Below are 14,774 nucleotides of genomic sequence, written 5' to 3' on the forward strand. Positions count from 1 at the left end.
GAATGAAAAAGAATAACAATACTTTGATAATCTCAACAATGATGAAAATAAAATAACTCATATGTATAAAATACTTTAAGGGGTTTGTAAAATGTGTCATATGCATTATTTCATTGACCTCATTCTAAAATGTACTGATTATAATTCAGTGGGTTTCATCAAATGGTTATTCAACTGAGAATGCTCTCTCTTAAGTCATCAATAATCTCCTAATTGAGAAATAAGTTTAATGGGCTTTTCTCAGTCTTCATACTCTCTGAACTCCCTGTAACATTTGACACTGTTCATCAGTCTCTTCTCCTAGATACTCTCTGCTCTCTGAGTTTTTGGTACTACTTTCTCCTGATTCTCCTCCTACCCATCTGACTATCCCTTCTCAATCTCTTTGTAGAATCTTCATCCAGGCCATGTCCATGAAACATGGATATCTCCTAAAGCTCTGTTCTGAGCCCTCTTCCTTTTCCCCCTCTGATTTTTCTTTTGTGATCTCATGAGCTCCCTTGCACTCAACTACCATCTCTATTCAGATGATTCTCAGATCTTTATTTATAGCTCTAATCTACTGAGCTCCATTCTCAAATCATGAATTAATTATCTTTTGGACTCCTCTAACTGGATGCCTCATAAACATCTCAAAGATAGTAAGACCAAAATGGAATTTATTGTGTCTCCCCAAACTTTCCTCTCTTCCTTATTTTCCTTTTCTAATCAACCAATCACCATCCCCCCAATTACTGTGTCATCCCCAACTTCTTACTCACTCCACATATCCAATCTTGTTATTTTTAACTTCACACATATCTTATTACATATTTCTTTCTCTCTACTCACAAAGCTACCCCTTTTTACTTTTGGCAATAGTCTTCTAATTGGTCTTCTTACCCTAAATCATAATCCATTCCAATCCATCTTCCACTCAGCTGCCAGCATGATTTTCCTAAAATATGACCATATCACTCTCCTAACTAATAAACTCTAGTGACTCTCTGTTTAATAATAACTGACATTACTATAGCACTTAGTAAGTGCCAGGCATGATGCAGAATTCTTTATAATTATTATTTAAATCAGTCTTCATAAAAACTCTGGGAGGAAGGTGCTGTAATGATCTCCATTTTATGAACAAAGAAACTGAGGCAAAGAGAGATTAAGTGATTTGTCCAGGGTTGCACAGATAGTAAGCGGCAGGATTTGAACCCAAGTAATATGTAAGACTGAAGGAAAATAGCCAATGTTGTTAAGTGTTGCTAAAAGGAAAGAGAAAAAAGAGTTATTTGATAACAACACTAATATAGTCTTTATTACTAATATATGAAATAGACAGTGAATATACTCTTTCTCTGGGAAATTAAATGACTTGCCTCTGATCACAAGGCTACAAAATTTTTGATGAAGAATTGGAACCCAGGTATCTTGACTCCAAAGCAAGTAAATTATCCACTCTGCCTTTTGAGGAAAGTTTTGCACATGGCTTATCACAAAGAGAGGTCAGTCTCTGAAAGGAGTAAGTTGCTCACCTTTGCATGGCACTATGTAAGTATTATTTATTCCTATTTTATAGATGGAATTTTATAGATGAAAAAACTGAGGTCCCATTAGATCAGTGATTCCCAAAGTGGGCGCTACTGCCCCCTGGTGGGTGCTGCAGCAGTCCAGGGAGGGGGTGATGGCCACAGGTGCATTTATCTTTCCTATTAATTGCTATTAAAATTTTTTAAAAATTAATTTCCAGGGGGCTAAGTAATATTTTTTCTGGAAAGAGGGCAGTAGGCCAAAAAAGTTTGGGAACCACTGCATTAGATGAAATGACTTGCCTAGATCCACATAACTGATAAATATCAGAGCCAAAACTTGATCTCAGATCTGGTTTATAGCTGAACACTTATAAAATTAAATGATCTTGTTTTCAGATTAAGGAAAATATATGTCAATTAGTCAATCAATTAATAAGCATTTAATAAGCGTGCCCACTGTGTGCTAGGTACTGTGCTAAGCAGTAAATATACATAAGGTAGGAGGGAGTTACTCCCTGTCATTGAGAAGTTTGCCATCTAATGGGGGATGCAATAGATGTATGTATATTTGAAAGCAGGGGGGAAGAATCCAGGGGAGTTTGAAGAGATGTGGATAATGGAGAAAAAAGGAAATAACTGAGGAAGCAAAGCACCCAAGAAAAAGGGAAGGCACAGAGTCAGGAGCATAAGTAATGGAGTTAACCATGTAAGGAAGTTAACCAAAAGGAAGAAATGATGAATAAAGATGCAAATATTTAGAAGCAATGAGAAAGAATGGCAGGAAAGTTCACTCTTAACCACACACTTCTCAGTAAATTAGGAAATGAAATTATCTACTGAAAATTATGTAAGTGGAAGTACAAGGGGGCTCTTAGGAAAGTAGAAAAAGTAGAAAATAGCTGTTGCGAGAGGAAATATGAGTAAGGAACTGAAAAAAATGTATAAAAATATTCTAAGAACTCATATGAGCAGGCTGCTTATTTTAAGTACCTATATAAAACATACAAAAGCCATCATAATAGTTTTATGAAACACATCTAAACACTGTACTTCTCCTAGATGGATGTATAGGACTATTGGAAAGGATCAGAGAAATGATTCTGTAAAGATAGTGGCAGGACTTTTCTAAAGATGCCATTGTTTTTCCTCCCTTGAAAGGAATAGCATTTTTTTAAAGGTGGGGTTGAAATGATCTCAACCTCATTTTTGCTCTGATTCCTTTTGATACTACACCCCCTCTGAAGAGAAAAGGACCTTGCCAGCTTTGAAGGGTTCAGAGGATGTTGGATCTCCCCATCCATGTGCCATATTACCATCCCTGTTCTAACATTATGCTACCAGGATAACAAAGACCTTCATCTTCACATCAGTGTCCTAAATTGGCTGTCCGGATTGGCTGACAGCAATGTCTGCATCAAGCCACAAAGAGACTGGACTGAGAGGTCTACAAAAAGCCCAGTAAATAGACTGTCCTGTGCCTAAGGGGGATTTCCTGAGCATCTCATGAATAGAAGAAACTGACTTCAAGCAACCAGAGGTGTGAGTTATACCCCTGCCATATGCTTCTCTAAGTCCAAGTCCAATTTTGCCTAGACTTGGCATACGTACTAGAGGGAGAAATGGGTCACAGATATTGTGAGAAATGTTTGTAATCATCTTAGTAAATTCCCTTTCATCAAAACTACTTGAGTCTGGCTGATTAAATGATTCTTAACTGATAACCTTGGAGGGAAGAATAACAGTGAAGGCTTGAGCCAATGGTATTAGAAAATTACCCTCTGGGAACTTGACTCATTAGTCAGAGTGGGAGTTGGCATAAGGAGCCTCAGAGATCACAAGGGCACACTGGGATACCATGAAACATACTGTATGAATTGACATTTTAGAAACCAAACTCTAATCAGTATTAAAATAGTATTAAAAGGATGAAGTCTAGAAAAGCTATATGAAGCCAGTCTATAATTCTCAAACTAAGACTTGACAGAACACAGTCTAGAGTAGGTCCTTGCCATTCCTTTCCAGGGTGAATTGGTCTAATCTTTGAAAAAAGATAACTAAGAGTTCCATAAAGGGCTTTTGTGTAGCTCTCTAAATCAATGCAGAGAAGAAACAAATGTTTACAAGGCCAGATTAAAATAGAAAGAGATATGCTGGAACAAAGAGGTTTTATAGACATCTCTGCTTTGAAAAAGTAAGGGGTAACAATGCTATCTATGTAGTCTGTAATTGGGGGAAATATTTACATATATATTTCTCATATATGTACATATGTATATATTTTACATAAAATATATATCCTGTGTGTGTGTGTGTATATATATATATATCAGAACAGTTACATAAAGGATTTGTTTTAACCTTGTTGTCCTTATTTTGATGCTCCTTATTTTAAGAAGAGTGATTTGATATTTATTTGATGGTTGTAATTTCTTTCCTTTTCTCTTTCTAGCTTGAAGAAGAGCTCAAAGGACCATTACCAGTCCACACTACTCTCTTTACCCGTGATGACTGAGAGATTCAGAAACTCTGCTAACCAGAAGATCCAACTCACCCCAGCAAGAACAGAACCATAACACCTGAGAAAAGGTATGTTTATTGTTCTGTCCTATCTTCCTGGAAGCAAGTTGCAACCTCTATATCCATTTTTAATAATGTGTGTATGAGTATACTCCTCCCTTTCATGAACCACATAGCCCTTTTCATCTTTCTCCTATGTATTTATCTTCCTTAACTATAGTGTGTGCAATTTATTATTAGATGTAGTTAAAGCTAAGTTTATTTGTGCAAAGTAGTTACTATGCGTATGACTGGGTTAATATTCCTTTTGATGCATAATTATTTGTACTTTCCTAGGATCTGATCAGTGCATACATTTTAAGTCTATGCGCTTTAAAATTTTACTTATACTTTTAAAATATATTGTATGTAAGTTTAAGTTATTGGGTATAATCTCTCAAGAAGTATTTTAGCAAAAATAAACAACTAAAGATCTTATGTCTACAAGACTCACAAAATATGTGTAAAAGGAGTTTGTCTACGAGAGGAATCCCCTAACACCACCGGAAGCTAGATAAGTGTTTATATGTGTATTTGTATATGAAAAAACATGTGTGTATTCATACATATACAGAGAGCCAGAGACAGAAAGATAAAAGGGAAACAAAGTCTACAATTCTCAATAAAAACCTAGCAGAACATATTCCAGTAGGTCCTTGCCATTCCTTTCCATGCTAAGTTGGGCTGATTTTTAAAGAAGAGAATTAAGGGTCCTTTTGTATATCTAACTCTATGTAGGAAAAAAAAAAGTTTACAAAGCTTTGTGTGTATGTGTGTGTGTGTGTGGGGAGAGAGAGAGAGAGAGAGAGAGAGAGAGAGAGAGAGAGAGAGAGAGAGAGAGAGAGAGAGAGAACACGAGGAAATGTAATAAAGATAAATCTAAAGTCTTTCACGAATTTTTTAAATCACCTTCAGAATTACAGGATGGGGAAGGCATTGCTAGACACAGTTTATCTGATAAAGATCTGGGGTTTTATACAAGTTCTATGAGTCAGAAATATGACATGGTAGATAAGAAAGTTTTTGCAATCTGAGGCATAGATTCAAAGAACTATGAAGTGATGATCTAATTATACTTTGTCCTGAGTACCACGTTTTAGGGAGGATGCTGAAAAGCTGTAGAATAGAAGGCAACAGGTCATTCAGTTAGTCAGCCGACGAGTGAACAAACATTTATTAAGCATTTACTATGTGTTAGGCATAATATGAAGCACTAGGATACAAAGAAAGTTAAAAAAAACCAAAGTCCCTGCCCTCAAGAAGCTCACATTCTAATGGGGGAGACAGCATGGAAATAACTGTGTGCATACAAGATATATACAATATAAATGGAAGGATTTACATTATAAATACCAGGATGGTAAAGGACCTCATCCAACATTTATCTCACAATCTTCCTTTCTTTCCACTCACTACCCTAGTCCTGGTCCTCATTACCTCATCTCCTAACTGGACTCCCTGTCTTCCATCCTTCCCCATTTCCATTCCAGCCTCCACCCAGCTGCCAAATTAGTGTTCCTAAAGTACTAGTTTGACATATTATTTCCTTAATCCAGAAGCCCCAGTATCTATGCTTTGCAACCAGAACAAAATGCAAATTCCTGTTTGGCTTTTAATGCTATTATTATCTAGCTGTTATGATATACAGAGTTCTATTTTGGACACATTAAGTTTGAAATACCTAGGAGACATCCAGTTCTAAATGTCCATTAGGCAGTTAATTGGTAATGTGGTAGGAGACATGAGCTAGATATATAGATTTGGAAATAATTGAGCCCATGGGAATTGATGAAATCCCCACATTAGATAGTACAGAAAGAAAAGAGAAGAGGTCCTAGGACAGAGCCTGGGGATACATCCATGGTTAATAGGCATAACATGGATGAAGATCTGGCATAGGAGGCTGAGAAGTGATTTAAAATGTGGGAAGAGAACTGAAACAAGCAATGTTAGCAGAACCTCGAGAGGAAGCAATATCTGGGAGGAGAAACTGGAAAACAGTGGCAAAAGCTGCAGAGATTACACTTATTCTGCTTGGTCCCACAGGACTAGAAACAATGGGTAGAAATTGTAAAGAAGCATATTTAGGCTTAATGTAATTTTTTTTTAAACCTGACAATTAAAACCATTCAAAAATGGAATTCGCTGCTTTGCTGGCAGTGGGTTCCTCCTCATAAGATGGGATCAATGACACTAATAATATACTTCTGATGGAACTATGAACTGATACAACCATTCTGGAGAGCCATGTAGAACCAGACCCAAAGGATCATAAAACTATGCATATACTTTGGCCCAGAAACACAGCTACTTTGACTGTATACCAAAGAGATCAGAACTCAGGGAAAAGAACCTACCTGTACAAAAATATTTTTAGCAGCTCTTTTCCTAATGGCAAAGAATTGGAAACACATGACTTGTCCATAAGTTGGGGATGAACAAATTGTGGCATATGATTGTAATGGAATACTATTCACCCTAAGAAATGATGAACAGGTTGAGTTCTGAAAAACCCAGAAAGATTTATATGGATTGATGCAAAGTGAAATGAGCAGAACAAAGAAAACAATATATTCAGTAACAGTAATATTATATGATGATCTACTGTGAAGGACTAAACCATTATCAGCAAAGCAGGTCTCCAAGAGAACCACAGGGGACTCATGATGAAAATGCTATCCATAGCCAAAGAAGGAACTATTGGAGTCTGAGTACAGATCAAAGCATGCCATCTTCCACTTTATTTCCTTGGTGAAATTTTTTTTATTGTATTGTGATATGTGTTTTCTATCACAACATAAGCAATATGGAAATATGTATTGTAGGAAAGTATGGATATGAAATCAGACTATTTCCTGCCTCAATGAGGTTGAAGAAGAGGAATGGAAGGAGAAAATATGAATCCTAAAATGTCAGAAAACAATTGTCAAAACTGTTTCTATATATAACTGAAAAAATTAACTTAAAAAAAAAAACACAACAAAGGCTCAATGACTACATGCCAGAATTCCAACTAAGGTATTTAAAAGGGATTCTTGCTCAGACTATATACCCACTGAACTCTCTTCCAGACTATGAGGGTCTGTGATCCTATTTTTGTATTTAGTTATTTATTTACATCTTTTAATTTTTTTCCTACTAGATTATAAACTCTTCAAGGACAAGGACTGTTTCTTATTTATCTTATTCATCTATGAATCCCCCCTAGTGTTTGGCTATGTCTCACACTTAATAGGCACTTAATAAAAATTTTCTCACCTCTCCTGGATCACTGCCTTGTTGTGGCAGAGGGGCAAGTGTAGCTCAATGAAACTATGAACTATGCCATACCAGGTTACCCAGGAGAACATGAATAGCGAAGAGTTCTGACAAAAGGTGGTACATTGGAGAAGGAAATGGAAAATCACTCCAGTATCTCTGCCAAGAATACCCCATGGACAGTATAAAAATGATAAAAGATATAACACCAGAAAATGAGACCCCTCAGGTCAGAAGGTACCCAACACTCTACTGAAGAAAAGTGGAAGACAACTATAAGTAGCTCCAGTACTAATGAAGCAGTTGGGCAAAAGCCAAAAGAAAGATGCCTGAATTCCAGCTGAACTATTTAAAATTCTAAAATATGATGCATTAAAGTGCTAATCTGGAAAAGTCATCAGTGGCCATTGGATGGGAAAAGATCAATTCACAACCCAATCCTAAAGAATTCCAAAGAATGTTCAAATTATTGAACATTTGTGTTCATCTCACATGCCAAAGAGGTTATGTTTAAGAGTCTATATGCTAGACTTCAGCAATATGTGAACTGAGAATAACCAGAAGAACAAGCTGATTTTTGAAGAAGCAGAGGAACTAGAGACCAAATTGCCAACATTTGCTGGATTATGCAGAAAGCAAGGGAGTTCTAGAAAAACATCTTTTTAAGTTTAATTAACTATACTAAAGCCTTTGGCTGTGTGGATCAAAACAAAATGTGGCAAGTCTTAAAAAATATGGGAATACCAGATCATTTTGTCTCCTGAAAAACTGTGGGCCAGGAATCAACAGTTAGAACTGAACATGGAACAACTAATTAGTTAAGATTGAAAAAGTAATACAAGAAGGCTGTATGTTGGAACCTTATTTACTTAACTTATATGTAGAGAACATTATGCAAAATTCAGGCTGGGTAAGTCAAAAGCCAGAATTAAGGTTGCCAGGAGAAATATCAACAATCTCACAAATCCAAATTACCACTGGTACCATCCTTTCCTGGCAAATTGAAGGAGAAAAAATAGAAGCAGTATCAGATTTTGTATTTTGGTGCTCAAAGATCACTGCAGACTATGACTACAATGATGAAATTTAAAAATGCTTCCTCTTGGAAGGAAAACTTTGGCAAATCTAGACAGCATACTAAAAAGTAGAGACATCACCTTGCTGACAAATGCCCATATAGTCAAAACTATGGTTTTTCCAGTAGCAATGCATGGCTGTAACAGATCAACTATAAGGAAAGCTGAGGGCTCCAGAAGCAACACTTTTGAACTATGGTACTGAAGAAAACTGTTGAGAGTCCATCGAACAGCAAAGAGATCAAATCAGTCAATATTTGAAATTAATTTACACTATTCACTGGAAAGTCAAATACTGAAGATGAAGCAAAAATATTTTAGCCACATAATGAGAAGACAGAACTCAATGGAAAAGACTCTGATGTTCAAAAAGACTAATGGTAACTTTACCACCTATTACTATGGATTTCCCTGCAGCCAGCCTTTTCCTCTCTCCAATTTGTCCTATGCACAATTGCTAACATGATGTTCAAAAAACACGTGTCTGACTGCCATTATCCTGCTTAAGAAGCTTCATTGGCTCTTTGTTGCCTCTAGGATAAATACAAATTCTCATTTGGAATTTACAGTTTCTTTAGCTCATTCTAGAGATGAGGAAACTGAGGCAAAAAGGATTAAGTGACTTAGGAAGTTGGAAAAATAATGATACTCTAGACAGAAAGGGAAGTTTGAAGGAGGCATGAGTTTAAAAGGAAAAATAAGGAGTTCTATTTAGGTCTTGATGAGTTCTAGAAACTTACAGGATATGTAAGCAGAGATACCCTGAAGGCAGTTGGAGATTTGGGACTGGAGTTTAAAAGAGGGATAATGTCTGAATCGGATAATTTGGGAGTCATTTGCATAGATGTAATGAACCTATGGGAAGTGATCATTGAGAGAGAGACTAGAAAGAGAAAAAAGAGGGTCCAGGGTAAGACCCTGTTGAAACATCTGGAGTCAGGAAAACCTGAATTCAAATCTACTATTAGACATTGTATGATCCTGGGCAAATGATAACTTGCAGCTGTCTAGCATCCTTATCTGTAAAATGGCAATAATAGAATCTACCTCCCAGAGTTTTGTTAGGAAAAAACGAGATAATATTTGTAAAATACATAGCTCAGGGTCTGGCACAGAATAGGTACCTAATAACTCCTTATTCCCTTCACATTCCCTTTTCTCCTCTTAAATTTTGGGCCCAGATCATTTTCCCTTTAATAGACATATACTGTTGGACAAGCTCAATGGGGTATCCCATTCAGATGCAGGGTGAAATATGAGCAACAGACATTTTTCACCCATTTGGTCTTTCCTGTGCCGATGAATTAAATGCACTCCTTTGAGTGATTTTAGATCCCTTGCAGGAGACTCAGCAATGTGTTAGAGACTGATGCAATCCACTCAATGTCATCCACAAACAAAAAAATCCACATCAATAGGATTCATCATCCAGAGGGATTTCCTCTTTCACTTGGACTCTGTCAAATTTGAAATGAGCCACTCTGGCAGGAGAGTATAACTCTTGGGAACTGCCACTGTTTAGCTGAGAGCCAGGGCGAAGGTACAATAGCTTGATAGGTCTGTTAAATCTTAGTTCCAGAAACCTTTATCTTATAGATATTATTTGTTAGGGTTTTAATGTTCACCGTGACCCTCATTTAGAGTCTCCATATTCATTTTTAAGTTGTAGGAACTAGAACTGGATAGACTATTAGACAGACTAGACTGCATCAACTTTGGCAACCTTATTATTCCCCTCGGTATCCTCTATCCCACTGTGCTAAAGTCTAGAGTGAAGCACAGAATTTCTCCCAAAGTCTCCATAAAGTCTATATCTGATCAATGGGTGGCATAGTGAAAAGAGCATTGGATTTATATAGTAAGAAGACCTGGATTCAAGTTCTGACTTTGTACTTCTTAGCCATACATCTCTGGGAGAAGTTCTGTTTCCTGACCTATAATACTTTTATTACCTACCCCCAGGATTAGGCTGAGGAAAATGCCTCTCAAACTGCAAAGTACTATGTAAATACAAGCAACTATTATTATAATAAGAGAATCATTTCACAACTATTCAGTGCTATTCTCCTACCTATGCATTATAGTATTGTACTTGATTTAAAAAAAAAAAAAAAAAAGAGGGTACATTGCTAAAAAAATTTGAACTTGCCATCCAATCTAGCTTCCAAAACTTTTTCTCTTTATACCTGCACTCAGCATAGTGCTGTGTATCCTATTCTTAAATTTAGGGTGTCAATCAGAGGAAACTGATGTGTTTGATGAGTTTACTAGGAGGGGAGCTTCATTCATCTTTAATGGGATGTGGATGGCCTAGAAAGTGCCCAGGACAGAAATGTCCTCTACCCTCCCAACAAGAGGCAATGGGCATGTCCATACTATTCATGGGAAGATAAAAAGCTCCTTAACTCTAAGACAAGGGACTAAGGTTCCATGCTTCTGATCCATCTACACCCTTTCCCATTTAATGCCTCCTTGCCCAGTCAGAGTCATCTACAGAAAGTTACATCCCTAAAAACTCATCAAAGTGATCAGGTTTTGCTGATTAACTCTGTGAATTAATATTTTTTTTCTTCCCCAGGTGTCTAACTCTGAATTTATTCACTTAATCACTCTGCGTAATCATTTCCTACCAGCTGCACTTCTTGAACTGAACTCCAATAAGATCATGCCCCCAGGGCACCTCATCATCAGGAAATTCTTCATCCTGCAAGATTGCATCAGTGTTAGTAGTGGCACCTCATTATTACCCTCAGTACTTTCTGTCCCTCTGTTCTGAGGGCTGGAGAATGAAGCAGAGAACTCCCAAAGCCTCCATAAAGAAATTTCTGTGGCCAGCCAACGTCCTTGGACTGAACTCCACTATTTTCTAATGCTCAGGTTACCTTTCACACATCTCCCCCTTCCATTACCTTTTATGTATTGTCGTCCCCCAGTTATAAGCTCCTTGGGGGCAGGTGTAAGCCAAGTCCCAAAGTCCATTGGTATGGGATTTATTCCTCATGTTGGAGATGAACATGTGGGAAACAGTTCTCCCTTCTGAAAGAAAGACAGTATTTCTTTTTCTTTTTTGAATCCCCAGTGCTTAGCAAATGACTGGCTTAGGGTTGACTTAATAAATGTTTATTGACTGACTAACTCACTAGTTGGATTGTGATCTGGTCTATAAGAGAACCACGTTAATGAGATCGCAGACCCCTTGATAATTCTGTCTTTTCTACTACAGGAACAATGCCCTACTTTGTACTCTTATACCACTAGAAAAGTTCTCTAAACTTCCTGGATGGTATTTGTGTGTCCATTTTCACAGCTGCTGCTTCATCAAGGGTTGCTTGAACAAGGTTGAGTCTGTAAAGTTCTTCAGGATCATGGGAGAATTATCTCTGGACATTATCCAACTGTAAATGCACCATCATTAAATCCACTTTCCTGATGAATCAGCCTGGCTAATCATTCCTACAAGGAAAGCATGGGTACTTGTGGGTGATCTGATTAGAGAGAAGCATTAGTGTCCAATAAATCCCCTTAGTTCTTCTCTTCTGGAAAGCTTCTTTGGTAAATAAGGAATAAGGATATATCCAAAGAAACAAAGGGCATTCTTTTATGAAGCAGGGGGATCAGGCTAGGATTGAAAAGAATTCTTGGTAGAAAGAGATCCACCCATAAACAGGACTGAGCTGGTAAATGTTTGAGAATTGACTCTCCAAAAAATTGTATATAGAAGTCATTTTTAAGATTAATCTGCACTTTTAACATTTTCTCCATCACTTTCTCAAGTCTAAACAATCAACAAAGCAATAAATTGTCTTGATCATTAGCATTTGTGATTTCTGGGATATAAATGCTAACATTGAAAATTTAACAATCATTTCTCAGAGCTGAGCTGAGCTGCCTCCAGCATACCCCTGGGCATAAAGTTTCACCTCAAGGAGAAAGCTCCTAAACTCTTAACCTAGGCGACCAAGGTTCCATCCTTCTGTCTCACCTACACCCCTTCCCATATAATGCCTCCTTGTCCAATGCAATCTATCATACAGGAAAGCAATTTTTCCCTTGGACAGAGTATTTTCTATTACATGTGATGTAGTAAAGAGAATGCTACATCTGTTTTTGAATTCCACCTCTGATTCACTAGCTTGGTGGCCATGGAAAAATCACAGTTCTCTGAGTCTGGGCTTCCTTACCTATAAAACAGATCCCAATATTGGTAATATTGTTTGTAAAGCACTTTCTAAACCTTAAAAATTCCTATATAAATGTGAGCTAATATTGTTAGTGAAATGGATCATGCAAGTCACTAATGACTTCCTGTTTCCAAGACACAACATGGCATGGTGCATAAGACGCTGGACTTGAAGGCAAGAAGTGTTGGGTTCAAATCCTATCTCAGGTATTTATTGCCCACATGACCTTGGCCAAGTCATTCAACTCTGTGCTTCAACTGTAAAATGAGGGGACTGGATTAAATGGCAAGGTTCATTCTGGATCCATATCTATGATTCTAAATTTCATTGCCTTTTCCCTGCTCTCACAATTATTGATTTATAATAATCTAAATGGTCTCTGTACCTGTAATCTTTCCCTTTCCAAGCCATTATTCAACTGCTTCCAAAATAAATTAAATGCATGAGTTCTATGAGTTTGTTTCCCATAAACTCATACTCCTAAACATTCAGAAGCTCCTCGTTTATATATTCCATATTTCAGCCAAACTAGCCTACTAACTATTCTTTAATCAACACCCTCTGTGTCCAAAATGGTGCGTCTCCATATCTCTACCTGTTCAAATTCTCTTTCTTCTAGACCAGTGATGGGCAAACTATGGCCAGCGGGCTAGATGTGGCCCCCTGAAATGTTCTATCGGGCCAGGACATTATTCCTAATCTGACAAATACAATGAGTAGGATACAATACAATGAAATTTCGAAAGAGTTGCCTTAGAAACAGACTGACAGATGAGCATTTCCTTTCCTTTGGTCCTCTCTTTAAAAAGTTTTCCCATCACTGTTCTAGACTAAACTCAGATGCCATCTCCTCAATGAGTCTTTCTCTGATTCTTCCCAGGTAGGGGTAATTATTCCTTCCTGGAATCTCATGTCTTTGTGGTTGGCTCCTCCTTGACAATAATCTCATTCTAATTCAGTGATTCCCAAAGTGGGTGCCACCACCCCCTGGTGGGTGCTGCAGTGATCCAGTGGGGTGGTGATGGCCACGGGTGCATTTGGGGGCGGTGAATAACTGTAAGAAGGCAGTGATAGTATGTGACAGGGGGCACTAAGTAATATTTTTTTCTGGAAAGGGGGGTAGGCCAGAAAAGTTTGGGAACCACTGTATCTAATTTGTTATATTTATTTGTACACACATCTCATCACCTGAATAGACTGTCAGCTCCTTGAGGCAGGGACTGGGTCATTTTCTTTTCTTTCCTTAACCTTTACCTTCTGTCTTTTTTATTTTAAACCCTTTCCTTCTGTCCTAGATCAAAACCGTGTATTGGTTCCAAGGCAGAAGAGTCACTAGGCAATGGGGGTTAAGTCACAGGTGGCACAGAAAGGAGTGTCTGAAGCCAGATTTGAACCTCCCATCTCCAGGTCTGGGTTTCAATCCACTGAACCATCTAGCTGCCCCGTATTTTCTGTCTTAGAATAAATGCTAAGTATTGCTTCCAAAGCAGAAGGGTGATAAGACCTGGGCAATTGGGGCAAGTGACTTGCCCAGGGTCACATAGCTAGAAACTGTCTGAGGGCAGATTTGAACCCAGGACCTCCCATATCCAAGTCTGGCTCTCTATTCACTGAGTCATCTAGCTATTCTACTGAGCCATTTTCTATCTTTGTATCCCCTGGACATAGTACAGTACCTTATACAGAGTAGGTAATAGATTATTATTTGCTGAATTGAGTTCCTTGGATAAATAGGTGATCCTGAAAACTGTAATAGTTAAAAGTCGCCAAACTGTAATACTTAAAATTTAATTATGAGTCTGTTAGTAGTTTTAATAATTTAGTTTAATCAAAGTAGAGATAGTAAAGAGAGGGAAATGTAGGAAAGAAGTAGGGAGTAGTTTGGCTAAATACCCTAATTATGTTCTGATGGAATGAAGTTCACCTTTGACAAAGGCTCCCATCGGGTCCAATCTCCAGTCAGAAGCCCGTGAGAGTCTCTTCAGCAAGAGTCCCCAGTGCAGTCATGTCTCCAGCAAGTGTCACTAACACAAGAATGTGTGTTCAGCCCTCAGAAAACACCTTTATAAGCTGTTTTCTTCATCCACTAGCTCTCCCATGTCACATCTCAGGAACCAATCATAGTTCCTTAATTTGCCTGGCTGGTATTACTCAGGGGGGCAGTGCCTGTGGGATCAATTTCCTGTCTC

The 14,774-nt window shown here is 37.8% G+C and overlaps 1 long non-coding RNA gene across 1 annotated transcript; it reads left to right on the forward strand.

Annotated features, from left to right (window-relative positions):
* The first annotated feature begins 2,659 nt into the window (after positions 1-2,659).
* On the forward strand, positions 2,660-11,810 carry LOC123246953. The gene is made up of 3 exons (XR_006506127.1): positions 2,660-3,053; positions 3,964-4,100; positions 10,983-11,810. It is a non-coding gene; the product is annotated as an uncharacterized LOC123246953 (long non-coding RNA).
* The last annotated feature ends 2,964 nt before the right edge of the window (positions 11,811-14,774 follow it).

Source organism: Gracilinanus agilis, chromosome 4 (genome assembly GCF_016433145.1).
Source record: "Gracilinanus agilis isolate LMUSP501 chromosome 4, AgileGrace, whole genome shotgun sequence".
NCBI lineage: Eukaryota > Metazoa > Chordata > Mammalia > Didelphimorphia > Didelphidae > Gracilinanus > Gracilinanus agilis.